The sequence below is a fragment of the Limulus polyphemus genome, unplaced genomic scaffold (genome assembly GCF_000517525.1).
Source record: "Limulus polyphemus unplaced genomic scaffold, Limulus_polyphemus-2.1.2 Scaffold1596, whole genome shotgun sequence".
Classification (NCBI taxonomy): domain Eukaryota; kingdom Metazoa; phylum Arthropoda; class Merostomata; order Xiphosura; family Limulidae; genus Limulus; species Limulus polyphemus.
The window spans coordinates 31,791-51,991 of NW_013667206.1; the positions used below are offsets into that span (position 1 = coordinate 31,791).

At 34.2% G+C, this 20,201-nt stretch overlaps 1 pseudogene; it reads right to left on the minus strand.

Moving 5' to 3' along the window:
* Positions 1-20,201, minus strand: part of LOC106464240 — a 52,913-nt pseudogene that overhangs the window by 28,647 nt on the left and 4,065 nt on the right.

Genomic DNA, 20,201 nt, shown 5'->3' on the forward strand with positions numbered 1-20,201 from the left:
ATGGGATGTACGTGACTATCAAGAGCTATCAAGTGGCAAGTGCAAGTTCTGTAGATGAATTAGGTTTAGGACTTTGAACTGAAAGAGTTTGTGATTTTTTATATTCTTTTGAATTTAAATTTGTAGTTTTAAGTTCAATAATTTAGCGTAATTTTATATCTAGTTCATAATAATAATATGATTCAGTATTTAGAATGATAAACTTGTGTGATTTGTATGTAATTCTACTAGTACCAGTACCACATAAGAATTTTATATTTTCCTTCTTACAATCTTTACTTAGTAGTAAGACCCACACTTCTGTTATTGCTTTAGAATTAAAACAGTTTATTCTGATATCTTGCAAATGGTTTAAAACTCACTGTACAAGTGACAACAATAAAACCCATATGTTGATTGTGAAACAGGCTAAATACATTCATCTCAATAATACAGGAAAGCTATGACATTCTCACAGTTGGGGTCTCAATACACTGAAAAGTTTAAGTTTCGAATTCAGCATAAATCTTGCCTATAATGAGAGGAATATGACCAACACTAATCTTTTAAGTGCTGTAAAGTAATTTTCTTTGTAATTTATGGTGTGTGTATCATTTGGTAATCTCTTCTAACAGGATGTATCAAGTAACAAGGGGTCAGGGTCAGGCGGTGTTTATTGAAACCACCTGTACTATAAACTGTTACATACATTCGCTAGTTGTGGCAATTAGTTTTGTCTTTATAGTGAAACAACATACATGGAGATATGTTGAAGTAAACTTGTTTGAAAGTTCAAAGAAATGATATTCAAGTACCAAAAAGCTTTCTTATTATCATATCTACAGTAATGTTCAAATGCGCCTGTGCTGGGCTGAACAAGAGTGAACCCCAACAGGGGTGAGATAGTTTACGGAAAACATACAAAGTTCACACTGCTAACCCCACAGTTTATTCGGCAAAATAAACAAAAGTATGGCTGCAACAAAACATAAACTTGAAATAAAAATATACTTATGAAACAAATTAAAATGTTTTTATGTACATATATAAACATGAAATCCTACTTAAAAATAAAAATACTCATTTATTGTTTAGGTTTACTTACAAATATTATTTTCGGGTCTTGTACATTACTTGAAACCATAAGGAGAGTACGTCATTATTAAAAAAGTTAAAAATAGATAAAATTTGCATTTTATGGACAATACAATTTTTTCGGTGATTTCAAAATAATGTACTAAAACATTAAAAGTAATAAGTTCAAATCTGTAGCAAATATAAATATTGTAATCATTTCTTATAAATACGATTTCCTAATGTATTTTTCCAAGATATTAAAGATCATAATGCAAAAAAACTAAATTTATTAAAAGTAATAGGCTTTATGTTTCTTAAACTACCTACATTTGTCAAAGTACTTATGAATTTTCGAATATATTCGTCCACTAGTTTTATTGTTGGAATGAAATATAGCAAGACTTTCATTGCCAACTAAGAAAGTTAGTAGCCGGTAGTCATCGGGTTAAACTCTTTTATTCATCTTTGTAATGTAAGTAACCCCTTTATATTGGCCTCTCCAAAAGAGTTTCATTAATGGCAACAACCCTTTATTTAATTTGCAGGGCAAGCATTATCAATGACTTACATCAATATATTTCAAAGATTGTAATAAAGATTGATTTCCCTCTATAAAGTGCTTTCACATAATATATATACAATATTGAAACTACATAAAATGCTGTGTTGGTGTTTATTTTAAATTTTTATTAAATGCTTTCTCCAGTGGCTTTCATAATGATCACAAAATCTTACATAGAAAAATGCTCCATTTTTCAAATATAAGTTCTAACATATGCCAGTGCAAAGTAAAAACAGCACACTTCAATGTTACATCTTATCAGTTGTGTTTGTCATATTTTATTCAAATTCAACATTTAAATTAGTATAACAGAATAAACAAATAACCTTATAATACTATTAAAATAATATCAAAATGATTGTTTACTAATGGTTTTTATCTGACAAAACGTGTACTTTTAACATTAGTATGCAAGCTAATGTTCATAAACATAATGATAACAAATGTGTGTGTGAATACTCTTGATAAATACTAGTTAATCAGATTCGTGTGTACTACAAATTAAAAAGTTTCTGAAGTGCAAACTGTCCTGACCTACAGAGAATGCAAGTGAATACAAAATATGATGGTGTAATGTCAAAATCTCTAAAATGTGGCAGAAAAGCACCTAATTTTGCAGTATGTGCAGAAGCATACCTAATCTAGACACAATTTTTTAATTCCATCTGTAAATGTAAGACTGCCTGAGAAGATCCTAAGGCACGTTAATTATTTTACATACTTTGTATTCCTACCTCTCTGGTTTGCGAGTTTGGAAAAGCGGGAAGACATCCACTTTGGTTTCGAGCTCTCCTGCGTATCCTGACTTTGTCACCAGACTTGAATGAGGATCCATTGGATGAAATTTTACTATTATTTTCTTGAACTCGAGTAACCAAAACAAAACCTTTTACATTCTTTAAAGTTATAGGTTTGGACATGGCAAATGGTACAACAGCCAACAGAGGCTCCTGAGATGAATTTGATTTGGATTTTACTTCTTGAGGTTTGAGAAGTTCATTAGGTTCATGAGTAATATCAATAAGTGCTGACCGAATCATGGGCACATGTGGAGGAGGAACTGATGAATCTGATAAGGAAGACTTTAATGACTGGAAGGGCTTAAGTTTGACATTTGTGAAGGTTAAAGCTTCTTTGAGATTCTGAAGTCTCCAGGTTACCATCACAGAAGGATTTTCACTGGTCTTCACATATGGACTTATGGTGTTAATAGCAGTCAACTGACATTGATTTGGAGTACCTGCTAAAACAAAACAAAAAAGTTTTAGTTTAATTCACCAAACTACTGAGGAGTTTTAACTTTACCAAAGTAAAAACTATGAGAGCTCTTTTTTTTTTAACTGGTGTTATGATATACAAGACTTAATGATTTTTCCAAATATTTCTTGCAGTGAGAATATGATAATTATGTATATGTGTGTGTGTGTATATATACACACACACACACACACACAGACACGTAATAATTCAAAAGTTAGTTTTTAAATTGCCTCAAACGTCCAAAAAATGTTAGGCAAGCTAAAAATAAAGTAAGCCATCTCTCCTCTAAAAATTTCTTATTTTACTGTGTATGAAATAGGTAACTTTAGCCAAAAAATGGCTATTCTGAGTTTACTCATTGGATCTTAGCAGTGTAAAGCAGCAAAATGTTTTCAAGACCTAGGAGTTTCTTTTCACCACCTTCATAAAGATTATTTTCTAAATTTTAATCATTTACATGAACTGAATACTTAAAAGTTACTAACGTGCACAGGTTAGTCAGACTTTTTTGTGAATGTCTGACAGCACTCAAAGTAAAGTTTCATCCTGGCAAGTGTATTTATGACAGACCTCAAGGTTGGAGGTGTCTATGTTTCGACACTAAGAGTATCCCTTAAGGGATTGTACTTCGCCTTGATGTGTAGTCACCAAATATGATAACTTTCTGTAAGACACTGGTAGCTATTTTTAAAAAAATTGTTTCACTTTTTTATTAATGAAACAACAATGATTGAGAAAATAATATTTGTGTCTTTACATAAGTATATATAAAAACATTAACAAAGGAAAAGAATATATTATTAAATCAAACATGTTCATTACATGCTAAACCTTAAACTTAATAAACTAAAGCCAAGTTATAGTGGCAACAATCAGCATTTTTTCCTTCCTTATTAAGCACAAAGCTTCACAATGGGCTAATTGTGCTGTTCTTATCTAAGAGATTGAGCTTCAAATTTTAGCATTTACTAGTGATTCACAGGGGGAGTCAATTAGTAAATAGAAATTACCCTATATATTAATTTAAATTAGAATTTCTGTTTTCTGCATTTTAAAAATAAATTACCCACATCTGAAGGAAAATAATTACATCATTCTTTAAGACATTGTCTCTCAGATGAGCAAAAAAGTTAGTTAGTCTTCTGTTTGTATATAATAAAATGGAAAGTTCCAAATCCCCAAAGATAAACCTTTGCTTAGCAATAGTCAATACAACAAAATTTACAGCAAGTTACCAACAAACAGAAATTTATCATTTATCATTCCAAAATAAAATAATGAAATGATCATCCTTTTTGCATGCAATATGAAAATAAGTCAAACAATTTTAATGATTTTTTTTTCTTATATTAAACAGAACCATTTTGTAACCTGAAGAATCATCTATTGTGATCTCTTATTTAAAGAAATGTTAGATCCAAAATAATATCATTTATTCATCAAATATTTAAAGAAATGTTAGATCCAAAATAATATCATTTATTCATTAAATATTGAAAAAAATTTTAGATCCAAAATAATATAATTTATTCATTAAATATTGAAAAAAATGTTAGATCCAAAATAATGTCATTTATTCATCAAATATTTAAAAAATGTTAGATCCAAAATAATATCATTTATTCATCAAACATTTCAAATCACTATACATTTAGTATCATATATCTAATAAATATTAATTTTTTTCAAAAAAATCATACATTCCTATATACGTACATTATTTGAATATGATAAACTTAACAACAATGTTGAATAAACCAAGTATTTGAGTTTTCAGAATATTTTACCATCACCTACCATACTTGGTAAACTTTACTAAGATTACTTGGTGTGTTATAGTAGCAGAAAATTTCTGTACCTTTCAAAATGATTAAGTTTATCATAGAAACATTTTTAGAAATAAAAAGAATCTCTAAAGAAACTATTAAAAAAATTCTCACATCTGTGGTATATTCCCAAGTTCATCCATACAGGAGATCAAAGCATTCATCACTTTCCCATGACACCATAAATTACTGCTTACACCACTTTATTTACTATACAGTGATGTAAACAGTTAATAATCTGCTCTTTCAAATCATTTTTAAATGTTGCCCATTGCTATTAAGAAAGCAGTGCTTCATTAGTAATTGTCCAGACCACATACTGTGACATCAAAAAAACACTGAAAAAAAAGACCTGTCATGACACACAAACTAAAAGAAAAGAAAATCATGAGAAACAAAAGATGAATAATTTTATTCTTCAGGGATGACACTATCTCAGTAAATATAAACCTACGATTTGTGATGAGTAGTAGCAATTCTAAAAAATTAGTGAGTTGTTTACAGGCAGGATTCTTCAGAATTGCACAGAAATAAAAGTTGGAACATTTTTTCATTTTCTTTGTGGATTACATCATGTAAGTGCTATGAAACTACAAACTACCAAATCCAAAATACTTTATAATTAAAAATTCTTAAAATAGGTTTAGAATTATAATTTTCTCTTGAATTTTGGAATACCATGTTCTGTGTTATAAGAGGAGTAATTCAATCTATTGGAAAAAGCACAGGTAATATCTTAGTATTATTTCTATACATCAAGAAAGGCTTAATATCTAAGACATATTTTCACTAGAATGTACACAAAAACCAGGCAACTATAATTACAAACTACAAATTTTTAAAGATAGATAACAACTGACCATTGGTCTGTAAGAGTTTTGGAATAGTAAGGTTGAAATTTGGGATTTTTTTTTTTTTTATGAGTACTAGCAATTATGGTCTAGTCTTGTTTTCATGAAAAACTATTTATTTATTGATGATAAGTCTGTGTAACAATTGCATTTGCTAAAACGTTTGTTCTGTAAGTATGCTCATCAGAAAGGTTACATTTTTCTTAGGTTGATAATGTTGGATGATTATTCAGAGTAAAGGCATTAGGAACACTACATTCTTAATCCAGTCCCTTAGGGATTTTCAAGAATTAGAATAGTGTATAATAACAGTATTCCAACCATACTGTATTTGTCATAGCCATTACCAATGACATGTTTAACTCAATTCAGAGCTCTTCAGGTTGGCAGTTGTATCCCAGCCAGCCTGAAGAGGTCTGGATTGAGCAAAACATCACTGGCAATGAATATGACAAATATAGTGTGGTTGGAATACATTAAACAATCTTCTAATTCTTAAAAATTCCTATGGAACTAGGTAGAATGTAGTGTTTAAAAGTGAAATATGCCTTATTCCAAGTAAAACTGTAATCATTCTTTGCCAGTTAGTAAAAGGTGTACATATCATTCAGAGTAAAGGGATAACTCTTAAAGGCTTGAATAGCCTTCTACCACATAGCTTGTTCTATATTTCAAGACAAACTGTATCCTCACTGTTGGCTTAATACAAACATAAATGTAAGGAAGTTATTTCTGTTTTGAAGCTCTGAAGTAACCTCCAGATACACTTGGTCTATTTCCCAACACAGATACAAGAATACAGCAATAAAAAATGAACAAATACTTCATTATGGTATTTAACTTCAATCTGAGTGTTTCCAAACATACAGTGAAGAACAATCACAAATGAGTTAACTCTAGAAATTTTGAAATAACTGACTCAACTGATGAAGTGACAAAATGTTATGGAAGGTATTTTAATAATTCACAACAAATCAGCTTTTAATCATCAATTTTACACAAATCTGACATTTCCTAGAACTTTCCTACACTGAAAATGCATTTTGATAGATTCTTATCCGCGCTCACAGAATAGCTTGTACTGCCCCGATATATATATATATGCACAAAATGTTTTCTCGCCACTAGCCATAAAATTCCCACCTACCCTCATGTTTTCATGTGAGGCAGCTGCCCGATATCATGCAAATGAGCATGCAACAACCCTCCACCAATAGGAGTGTGACACAATAATGGCAGAATCATAGGAGGGACCCCTGATGTAGAGTGGTTAGGGTGCGGTGGACCATAAGGGGGAGTTCAACTTCAACCAACACCAAAAGGACTGTTAAAGGAATATACATCCCATGATAGGAAGAGGGTCCTCTACTGTTCACCTTGGACACAGGAACTGGAAAAGAAGATCTTTGATTCTAAGGACCCACATCATCATCATTGTGTGTGCATGTCCAACACAACCAACACCAGTATCACCCCAGGAACTGATATCCAAACAGTGGTAGGAGGGTGGACAGCAATGTGTCAGTTTAACTCCAGTCCAGAACCAAGCAACATTAAGAATGAATCATCCAGACTGTAGTAGGAGGAGGGTAACTGGGCCACTCACATATGAGGGCAAATGGGCAATGGAAGGAAGAAAAGTGCACAGCCAGAGGGTTATTTGTTTGGTTGCTTAGCATTTTTGGGTGCAAAGCAACTAGGCTACCTGTGCCAAACAACCGGTATAAAAACAAATACAAAAAATAAAACTATAAAAAGTAAAAAGAAATCAAGTTAAAAGCTAAAAAAAACAACAACCCAAAATCAGGGAGAAAACACTTAAATAGATATGAAAAGGCCAATGGCCCACGAAAAGCTAAAACAGTCAAGTTAGACAGTGTCACCATTGCCAATGACTGTCCAATGTCAGGGGTAAACTCGGAGAGAAAGCGTGAAATGGTGCCACCATTTGCAGTCATAATGACAGCACAAAGCAAGACGTTGGCAATTGTGACTTGAGTGTCATAAAGGTGATACATTGGCAGGTGAGTCCCACATAAAATAAAATGATGAGTTAAAAACTGTGGCCAATGCGAAGCCTACACAAGCCAACTTCTTCCCTCCAAACCTTATGGAAACTGAACAGCAGGTTTGATTTGAAAAAGCTTGTTATGAATTTGCTAACCCCAAATCGACTGCCAACTGGCACAAAGCCATGCCCTGATCACAGGACCATAGTCCATATACAGGAAAGACATGGCTGTGACCATGCCAGAGCAGACAGACTTAGCTGCAGTGTCAGCAAGCTTGTTCTGGCAAATATCGACATGGACAGGTATCCATACAACTGGATAAAAAAAGGATAGAGAAAAGTGGGCTAGTCATTTCTGAATATCAATGAGAACAGGGTGAGAACTCATAAGAAGCAATTCCAAGGCCATTAGAGAGCTAAGAGAGTCTCTGTAAATAGTACAGTTAGTGTACTGCTTAACTTCTATGTGATTCAAGGCAAAAAAATGGCATAGAACTAAGTAACTGTAGAAAGGATCCTGTGAGAAACCACTGAACCATAACAAACCATGGCAGAGCCCACAAAGTCCCCTAATTTCGAACTATCCGTAACAACAGGAACAGAAAAATGGTTCAAAACATGTTCAGCAAAGAGAAGACATCAACTGGGAATATCTGTCTTCCTCAGATGACTCAAGACATCTACCATTGTCAACCAAAGACCAGGAGTGAAAGCCCATCAAAGAGATAGGTACAACTCCATAGTGAATCGAGGAAGGTTAGGCAAACAGTTCAAGGAAGAGAGATTATGATGGGGCACCAGTCTCCAGTCTTCTTGGGGATTATGAACAAAATGGACTAGAAACTTGGCTGAGAAGGATCCACCTGTTCCACAGCTCCCTTGTGAAGAAGATCTAGAAACTCCTTGAAAAGATGCTGGCTAGAAATGGGATCCCAAGGAGGGGGAAAGATATGGGATGAGGGGGACTCTGCTCTCAGAAAAACCCCCAAAGACATCTTGCCTCAAATAGGGAGTGACATGCAAGTCCCGTAATGTGGTTGGGGTTAAACATATATGGGATAAAAAGGCATCCCAACCCAAGAAATCCAAACAACAGAGGAGCCATATTTGGAGGGAAAAGGTGGAAGAGAACAATCATGTAAACATGGAAAAATCAGGGCACGAGTCTCTACTAAAACTCCTTAAGGGAAATGATGAAGAGTCTCAGACAGTAGGTGAATCGAGGAAAGGGAATGAAGGAGGGAGGTTAAAGTGAGAAAGATATGGGAAAATTGAGATGGGGAAAACGTGACCAAAGTATTGAGATCTGAACCCCCACATAGGAAGAAGAGAGTCCAAAAAAGGAAATGCAGACCTAAGGTAAGCCACAGCATGGGCTTCCATATTTCATGGGGGTCAAGGCATAATGACTCCTGAATGTAATTGGTCTGCAAACCTATTGGCGTGAACCCCAATAACCAGTGAGCATGTGTATGTATCGGGAGAACAAAATATTGGCCCAAAGTTGCCTCACTTAACAGGGAAGGGGAAGAATCAAAGGAAATGGGGGACAAAGACAAAACATACCTGGTTTATTAACCCCAGGTAAGGAGAAGGAAGCCTAGGCACTTCCACTGGAGCTAAACATGACTGTGTGGCATAGGAAGGGGGAGAGGAACAGGCTGTCAAAATCATTGTCCTATTGTTCATCATGTAATCCTGAACAAGGCATGATAAGATAATCCTCAGGCAAATCAGAAGCCTCACATGAAAGTAGCTAACTTCTGATGATCCAAGGCCATAACATCTTCTGCCAAGGTTAACTGTAGTAGATACAGCACTGGTAGTAACTGTAACATGAAACTCAGAATTCATTGTAACTATAAGTGGAAGTAGAAATCTCCAAAGAATCACATATTAAAATTAAAGACACATGATGCTAACATGTACAAACTGAAATTGCAGAGCTGAAGTGTAGGAAAAGTAAAGAAAAAAAACTAAGTTCTCATAAAAAAACAACAGGAATGAGCTGATTGAAAATTCTGTAAAGTAAAGCATGAGTGAAAAACATGTCTTAGCACCATAAGAACCAATCAAGAAGTGAAGTTGGGCTAAGCTGCATAGAGGGAGTCAGGTGTTCTAGGAGTTTTGTTGCATTCCTATTGGTGAAGGGTTATTGCATGCCTATTTGCATGCTCTTATGTAGCTGCCTCACATGAAAACATGAAGGCAGGTGGGAGTATCAAGATTAGTGGTGATTGAAATTTTGGCACACTCATAGGGCAATACAAGTGGGAAAAAAGATATTCTGTTACACTATGTACATTCTTGGCCATTCCAGTTTCATTAAACTATAATTATAAAAAAATAATCTTCAAGTTGTCTGTTACTGAATAAATGTTGCCTTTTGTAAATTATTTACAATTCATGATTTAAATTTTACAAAAAAAAAGAATTTGCATTTTTCTTTAAAAACCTGGTTTACAACTTACCAGTTGAATTAGTTTCTACAGGCTGGGCAAGAAAAAAACACCAGTCAAGTTGCATCACATGCCACAACAAGATCCAGCCTACTCCATTTTTCTCAAGGTTTCCAAACCTAAGGAAAGGAAGGAAAAACAAAAACCATTATCATAAAACTTACTTGTAAAACATTTATAAAATGAAATATCATGTGAAAAAATGCAATTTAATATTTTACATAAAATAAAATTCCACATAACATTATTGACAGCTACCCAAGTGTTTTATAAAAGTAATAAACTTTCGGTTAAAGTAAAAAGTTTATAATTGTTATTTTATATTAAATGTTTAACTGTTACATGTTTATGCATGCAGTAAGGTTATCAACATTAAAATTCTAACATTTCTGAAACAAACAACTGAATGAACTTTCACATGTTCATTGGTACACCTGCATGTATAAATATGTCTAGCCTCTTTAATGTATGTTTACCTTTTAAATTACAGACTCAATTTTATACCATTCACTACTAGTGAATTCCACATACTTCAACAAATTGGCTAATTTTCTGTTTTTATTTATTACAAAATTCAGTGTAAAGAACTGACCAGAAGAACTTAGTGAAATCATCAATTTATACTGGTTGCCATTAGTAATTAATTTAGATTAACTGAAATAATGCTAGTTCTTTTAGTAAACTTTTTATGTGACTCGTATGTTATTAATGATCCTGTAACCATCAATGTCATATACCTATGAGCAGCTTGGTGCATCATTAGTTTAGAAGAATTTAAATAAATAAATGGCAAATGACTTTTAATTATAATAAATTCAAGGTGATGTATGTTTGTTATCATAAGGTGTTCTAGTTGATCAGTCTCTTAGAACATTCAAGTAGTGTGCTGTTGCTAATGGCAAATCAAACAGAATTTTAAGTTTTATTTACAGAAATAATAAATATGATACTAAAGAGGTTACAATTTCGTTGCATAAGTCACTGGTTAGAAACTTATGGAATATTGTTTTGTCTTGGCTTCCTTACCTTATGATTTGTTTGCTTTGTTTGATGTCAAGCACAAAGCTTCACATCATACTTATCAAAACCCGATATTTATCATTATAATCCAGACTTACCCATGACTCACCAGTGGGGATGTGGGTATTTACATTACCAGGGACATTGTATTGTTGAACAAGTTAAGAGGAGAGCTACTAAACTGATATCTGGGATGCAAAGGTTAAAAAAAAGATTTGTGAAACTATTTTCTCTTGAAAAAAGAAGTTACAGGGAATCTGACTGAGGTGTTTAAGATTGTTAAGTAAATTGATGGTGTAAATGATATATCTTCTGACCAATGGTGGGAGAACAGGGTGCATGCGAGGCAACCAACACCAACCATCTCAATGACAAAAGAAAGCAATGGGCCAGTTTGCTTCAAATCCAAAACCAATTTGACTGGTACCACTCTGTACAACATCAGCTTCAGGGTGTGAACTTCTCCAAGGTGAAGCACCAGAGGGACTACATTCACTCCTTGCAACATCATCCTCCAGATAGGATCACACAGAAGCTGGAGCACATGGATGAGCAGCCAAATGCCCAAGGAACCAAAGATCTGTGAAAAATTCAACCAGATCCACCTAACATCAACCTCTGGGACCCACTGCACAGAGGTGGAGAGCATGAGGCAAAATCCCATGACCAAGGTAGGATGAGAAATCACAACCAACATGTGTGAGTATTTATGTTGAATGGCCCTACTCAAATCCAAAACCATTCACTGGAAACCGACATCCTGTCAATGGTAGGATAAGGGATGAACTGCAATGTGGCTGATCTACTATATCCCTTGTATTATATGACTTTGATGTATGTGGAGGATCTATGCCATCTACACTGGCAGAACACCACTGTCCTACTTTCTACTGAATGAAATTAAGCACATTCAGGAGGTTACCTCTGGGGTCCACCATCCCAATGGCTGGGAACTGGAAAGTGGCAAGGACTCCTATTCTCCACTAGAAGAGAAGGGAGAGGAAAAGTGCCGACACCAGAAAAAGTGCAATGGGTGGCCGCAAAAGCCCTATTTTGAAAAGCAGACTGTCACTGATGTCAATATGGTAGGATTGTTTGATCTGAGACCATTGTCCAGAAGCCTCCTGCTAATCAACCCATGACCCCCCCAACCTTAGAGAGAAGCATCAGTGAACAGATGAAAATCCGAACAAGAAGGAATATTTGGTACCCCCATCATAGTGTTGTCCTTGTTCAATATGAGCACAACCTAAATCTCCAAACATGACTGAACCTCTCATGCATAAAGAAAGGGAAAGGAAAGAGTATGTAGAACTGAAACCTCCATCGAACATAGTCAAAATCAAGAAGGTGCCTGACTGAGGTAAGTGTTAAAAACAAACCCAAGTGGACAAGACATTGGGTAGGAATTAGGAAAGACTTCTCTCTCTTGAGAATCCAACCCACACGAGCTACTTCTGTCATGTGCAGATGAGTGTGTTGAAAAGTTCCAGTTCCCAAAGAGCTAACAAAAGTCACTGTAGTGGTGGAAGTGCAGCATTCGACCATGCTTAAGCTGAGCAAAGGCTTTGACTACTCAAAATACATTGTGGACAAACCAAAGATACCATCGGGATTGATGGGAAATGGGAATATGGAGGTAAGCATCCAAGACCTCCACCTTTTCATCCACAGACCTGGAGAAAAAGCCCACCGAAGGATGAGAAAAGATTCTATGGTAAAGTGGAGAACATCCAGAAATTGATTGAGGTGGGGCAAATCAATCACAAGATGTCAGTCCCTGGTCTACTTGGGGATGATAAAAAGCCTGGAGTAAAAACCTGGTGAAGGAAGACTGACAGGCTCTACAGGACACTGTGAGTAAAAGAGTCCAAACAGCTTCGGATAGATACTAGCTAGTAGCAGAATCCCAAGGTAATGGGAAGGATACTGGAACTAGAGACAATGGTGGTGGGGAGGGGAATTGAATAAAAAGTCCATCTGAGAAAACCCAGATCACACACACGTTGGGAGTAAACAGGTGAACAAATTCAAACAAATGAACCCCTACTGAGCCAGAACTTACTGGATTGTCACCGGAACTGTTAGCGGCAATGAATACAATGGCAAGCTCAATAACAAGAAAAAGGACCCCTTGAGGAAGGAACAGGAATGGATTGAGGGGGGGGGGCAGATGGGAAACAGGTATAGAGGAAGGTATACTAGCAGACTGAGAGAAACCAGCAACCAAAGTAAAAAAGGAATGAGTGTTGCCTCAGAGATTCTACATATGACACCAAAATTACAGGAATATCTCCAAAACAAAACCCAAAGCCTATGGAGAAAGGAAGTCACCCTCAGGTCATGAAGATATGTGGAAGGTAAACGAACCTGAGACAAGACAGTGTCCCTATAAAGCAGATTTCAACATCAAGGGATAGGGCCAAGGAGGCTAATCACATAAACATGGAGGTAATGAGGGAATGGGTATACTATGAAAACCCCTCAAGGAATCAGTGGAGAGCCTCAGAAAGGAGGTATATGGATGAAAGAAACTGTAGGAGAGATTTAAGGGTAAGACAAAGGCAGGAAAACTGGGCTTGGGATAAACATATAGGTAGGAGATGGAAAAAGGCTGTTAAAATCCTCCTCGGCATGAACAAGTCCTGCAGTGACAGGAAGAGACTTGACATTGTCTGGAGAAGAGGGCCAACTCATGTAAACGTCAATCTCCCAACAAATGATGGCTGAAAAATCCTCAGCCGAGACCCTTGCTCCTGAAGCTTGTGTCACAACACTCAAAGTAGTAATAATGGGAGCAGAAGTGATGAATAATCAACTGTGAACAAGTTAAAAACCGAGAAAAAGTAGAGGGAAAAAAGGCAGAACAAAGGTAAGTTCACTTGGCAGTAAACTACAGTGAATAAACTGTAGAAGAAAAAAAAATGTAGAAATATTAAAGTACTACTTCACAAAAGAAAAGAAATCATAACGTTAAATCAGCACAAATTCAAAATGTCTGCACTAGACAACTGCCTAACAAGAAGTTATGGTTAGGTAGAATCAAATACAGAGAGTCACATGCACCAGGAGGGTGTGTTGCACTCCTATTGATGAAGAGTTATCACATGATAATTTACATGTGAAGATTCACTGAACCACATTAATTGTGGAGTAAGTAGGAGTTTTAAGGCTTGTCGCATGCAAAAAAAGTTTGCACATAGAAACTAGCAAGGAATGAAAGAAGCTATCATGTGAGTGGATGTAAGGTACTGTATCGGAATTAAAGGGAAGGCTAGATAAATATTTGAATGATAAGGGCTGGCTTTGAGCTGTTTTTTGTTGTTTATAGTTTAATTCAGTGGATGGAACAGCCTAAATGGACCTATAGGTCCATTGTTGTTCTTAAATGTTAAGTATGTTATATAAATAAGGTTTTAAGCATATAAATATAAGAATAGTACTGACAAAGAAAGGAAAAGAAATTGAATTTGTACTGATAACATTATAAAATCTAGTATAAAAATGCTTGATTTTTCAAAGATAACTACCTAATTAATTCTTTCCATACGAGCAGGTCAAAGTGTGTAGGTCCAGAACTTCTAGTGTTACACTCAAAATGTAATTAAACTACTTTATTGTCAATAAACTTACCAAAACAGTTTATAATTCAAATTTTCATATTATCTAGTTTTAACTTCCTAACTTAAAAAGAAATATTAAAAATATCTCAATCTTCATTTCTCTGTGTGACATGTTTCTGAATGTCAGAATTTTCTAACTTTAAAACAGGCTGATCAAGATTTCATCCCACTAGAAACATAAACTACACATAATTACGAGCAAGAATCTAAAATTTGAACCTCCTGCTTTCTTGATTTGCTTAGATATCAATAAATTTGTCAAATGCACCAGAGAAGCCCCTCCCTTCCTCTCTGACTTTTGAGATTGTTAATTAACTTTACATGGCTTATGGAGATGTTTATAACCTCTATGTAAATCGTAAAATTCTGCATTCAGTTCTTCAGTCATAAGCCACTAGTCAACAAAAATTTCTTGGCTTGTGTTGATCAGATTTTTTGAACAGTAACAACATTTTTTTAACCTGTATATAACTTAAGTAGAAAGCCAGAAAACTTACAGTAGCTTTGGTACATTCTACTTTTGTGAATGATATATATTTTTTATGTTCTAAAAGGCATACTTGAAAGCTACAAGAAATGTTTTACACACCAAGACTTAGGGGAAAACAAAATATTTTTATTCAAATGCAAATAGCTTGAGTATGCAGTGAGCACTGTAAATCTTTGTTTTTTTATACATATCTTATATTTATTACGATATATATTTTTTAATAACAAAGTAACTAAAATGTAAAAATTATAAAATTCCCAGTTTTGCCTTACAAAAACTTCAGCAAAATAAAACGTCTAAAATTTCAAAGCAATTCTAAGCTTCTGTATGGCACTTAACCATTATTCCATTAAAGACACAGATAAACTATTCTTGTTCTTAAACAAACTAACTCACACTTGAAATTCTAGTTATGTTCTAAGCCATTCCAGGAATTTAGGGGCATGTACAGCAATGGAACAAGCACAGAATTCTGAGGTACACCACTTATAACACAAATCTACTGTGATTTTGCCCTATTGTTTAACAACTTCATGCCTCTTACCACCAAATCAACTCTTCATCTATTTAATTATCTTGCCTCCTGCCCCAACAGATACAATCTTTCTGAGAAGTCTCTTACATTAAATATGACACTCAGATTGTGTTCTGTTTACACTAACATGAAGCACCTAATGAACTCCCTCTGTAATTTATTGCTTTTGATTGTTATAAAGCACAGCAATAAAATCATAAAATTAGAAAAAATAGAGGTGAAAAAGTTAACAGTTACAAATGTTATGAACAGTAAGTTGGTATTTTCTGATCAGTACTGTAGTCAGTGCAAAGGAATAAAAATTCTATTATCCATTTTATTTCATATTTTTCAACTTATTTCTCTACTGTTAGTGTTAGTGTAAATAAAATAAGAGAGAAAATATAAAGTTTTACCATAAAAACTTCTCAAATTCATTTAGAAGGCTTCAGAGGTTATACAAATGAAGTATGAACACTGTAAGGTGAAAATAAGTATTTTATTGTATTCACAGCATGAAAGTCACCTTTCACTCAGACTGACTCAACAGAGGCTTTGGAACTTCACAGACAAATTTTGAAATACTTTATCAAGAAGTCAGGTTTTTTGTGTCCAACAGATTATTATTGTTTATAAAAAGCTTGACAAATTTTGTGAAGATACACACAGCACATCGAGAGCTATAGTTTCATAGTCCCATGGCTGGTCGAACTGACAAACTTCATTATTATCCAGTTAATACATAAATCACTTTTTTCTTATGACTTGGCAAAAATCCATTCTCCATCAAAGCAATTCTAAGCTTTACTAGGTATGGCACTTAAGCATTATTTCATTAAAATAAACTATTTTTGTTCCTAAAAGAGCTAGCTCACACTTGAAATTTTAGTTATCTACTAAGCCGTTCCATAAATATAGTCACAAACATAATTTAATTAAGTACAAAATAATTTAGTTTCTCCAACAAAAATATACTATGACAGACATCGTTTAAAGCAACATAAGAGACAAAAAAAAAAAAAAATTAAAGAAAGGCTTGCTTTGAGGATTATTTGAAAGTTCTAGTTCAGTGGACAAAGCAGCCTAGATCACTGTTTCTCAGCCAGATTTGACAGACAATCCCTGCATCCGGGCTTTGGTTGTCACGACCCCCCATTATCTCTACAAGGATGAAAAAAAACAGTTTTTCATAGTTCATAACAAGAGTGATATATGAACTTCTCATACACCTTGAGGACTCAAAAAAATTGACTCAGTGCAGACAGTTTGTGACCCCCCCCCCCTGGAAACCTGCTCACAACCCCCATTTGAGAAACACTACTTAGATAGACTACATGTCCCTTGTTTACCTTAAATGTTATGTTACAAATTTCACTTTTTCTTTAATATTACCAGAAGATAAGTCCAAATGATAAATACACATCCTGAATAAAGCTTAACTCAAGTTGTAAAACTCATTTTATACACAACTCTTTCATAGTTTTCCAGAGGTAAATCCATACTTTTTATTTCTTTGTCGAATTTTATGCAAAGTTATAAAGACGCTATCTACACTAGCCACCCGTAATTTTTAAGTCAACACCATCCATTGCCATTGCTTGGGCTACTTCCATCACACCAATTAGTGGGATTTGATTGTCACTTATATAATGCACCCACAGCCCCAAAGTGCATAATACAGTTTTTTTTTGGAAGTGGGGAGGGGGAAGGGGGTTGACATGACACACTAACCATTGGGCTCAACCCAAATCCGTACAGAAATCTTTCCAATCTGAAAAAGTTCATAAGTTTAAATCACAAAATGTAATAGTTTCATTATTTTTGGTTCATGACAACTCTACCTATGCATGAGTATTCCTGGTTTCTGTAAAGAATTTCCACTCCTTGATGTTAGAACTTGATCACATTGCATATATTGATCTCCATGAAGGTTGGTGTCATCTGACAACTCTGCTTGCAGGGGGCGCTGTTGTGCTGTTGGCTCCCACTCGGGCCATGTGGATACATCAGCAATGACATTCAGTATGGCCTAAAACAATAATATATATATATGTTCTAACCTAACATCACATCCAGACAATATAAACAGAAAAATAATGACATACTTCAACTCATGTCATGCGCCATCTTGGTTCAGTATATATATATATGTAATTTCAATATGTAGAAGAGTACATATATATTCTTTCTAAAATATTGTATTGCAAAAATAAAAAGAAAGCAAAAAAAAAAAGAATCAACAAAAGGCAGTGAAATTTTTTCTTTATTTTCCTTTTCTGGACTTAATATGATAGCTTTCAAATCGATCTTTAGAACAGTATTTTATATATGTTACAACTAGGGATGCACGGGTACCCGGCCAGATATTCAGTACTGGGGTACCCAGTAATACTCGGCTCCGACCGAGTGTCGAAGTTAGGCATCCAAGCCCTAATCTTTGTGACAAGTAATGCAATACTGAAAATTACAGTGAATAATTGGTTTAGTTATAAAAAAATGTGTTCCGAACAACAAAATCTGGCTGCCCTCTGAAAGTTGGGAATTCAGAGAACAATAGGAGTTAATAACAGACATGGCTTGAGAAGGTGGGGGTTTTGAGAAGAATAGGGGTTAGAGTTTGAGAAGTTGGGGTGAGGCATTGAAAGTTTAAAGTAAAACTTGAATGTTCTGTTGGTAATTATTCGGTTAAACGTCAATTTTGTTTTTGTTTCTAATTTGGGGGGGGGGGCAAGGGGAGAACCCAGTCCCGGTTGACACCTAGCTCTGGTCAAAGCTTAGTGAGGGGGTACCCGGAACCCAGTATTTGGCCAAATTTTACTACACGTGCATCCCTAGTTACAACATACATTAGCTTTCTTTTACAAAATTCACAGGGATAGTAAATTTTCCAAGTTTAATAGCATGTGTAATAACAAAGTGTCTTTATTATACTTTTATGAATTATGAAAAATTGGATTTTAAATGCAAGGAATTCGATACATATTTTACCAGACCTTTATAAAGATTTCATCATTTTGATACTTCATTAACTGTCTATATATCTAGTACATACAATTTTATGTACAAATGACAATAACAGGCAATTTCTATTACCATCATATTTCAAAATACATAAAGAAACCCATTTTCTTATGTAAAACTCTCTTCACTGAACTCTTCATGCAATCTCTTCTGAAAATCCATCAATGTTGAAGCTTCTACTACATCTGAAGGAAAACTATTCCATATGCTAAGTACTCTACTAGAAAAATAACATTGCCTTAACAGGCATTTTATTTCAGTTTTTCATATTTTAAATTTGTATCCCCTAGTCTTACTGCTTGCAAATATTTTGATAAATTCCTCTAATTTTATGTATGGCAAACCTCTAACAATCTGATAAAGCTCAGTCATATCTCCCAATTCCTCCTCCTCTCAGTGAAAATATGCAAGAGGTTTCAATCTATCTCATACAATAATCCCTTCTCCTATTCTCTGAATCCTCTCCAACAACTCAATATTCTTCCTTAACTCTTTCAGTGCGGGCTCAGTCCCTGGGACCGACCTTGCAACCATTTTGTGCTTGTTATAGTTTTCATGCTATAACTTTTAAATTAGTAATCATATGTTAACGAAATTTGGCAGATTATCAGTAAACATTACAATGCTTTCATACGCAAGATATCAAATTTTTTTAATAAGGCTTAAGGTTTCTTAAGCAATGTTTTTCTCATGCCTTTCTTTTTTCTTTTTGCATGTTGCCTATCCAACATGCAAAGTAATTTTCATTTTAAGGTTAAAAATACTTTTATGCATCAGAAAAGTTTAAAATTTCACATGTGAAATCTTTATAATGTCCAGATACTTATCAAACATTTACTTAAAAAAAAAAAAAGAAAAAACTTTATATTTTATCTGTTATTTTCATTAATGAATCTCTGTACTGGATCGGTAGATTTGATTGATCTTGTAACCACCGTAAAAAATTAGGAAATAAATATAAGTTATGCCCTTTTCATTCTAAAATGACAACAAATTAAAACACGAAAACATAAACGTTTAGACTAAATAGCTTAAATCTCATAACATCATACATTTATATATAATTATTATTTTTATTATATTGACCTTTCAGCCTAGCCTGGCTAACAATACAGAAGTTACAATGATGCAGCATACATGCTCTATATTACAGTATCAAATATTATAAAACTGACCTGTCTTGGCTGTGTTTTAGTAGACTAGTAGTTTGTAATACAGTCACATTTCCATTATTATACATTATATATGTATATAGATTATTACTATTTAAAAATAAGTTCTTAAACTTACTTTTCTTAAAACACAGAACAATAAATAAAGAAGTAAAACAAACCATTATCTCTACTCTTACGACCATTATACTCGGTTGACATACATTGCTAAGCCTTTAAAAATTTCACACGTGGATGACATGAAATGAAATAATTATTTTTCGGTTTTATATATAAAGTTGAATAACCAAAAAATCATAAATTACTATATCAATACCATAGAATTCCACTACAATT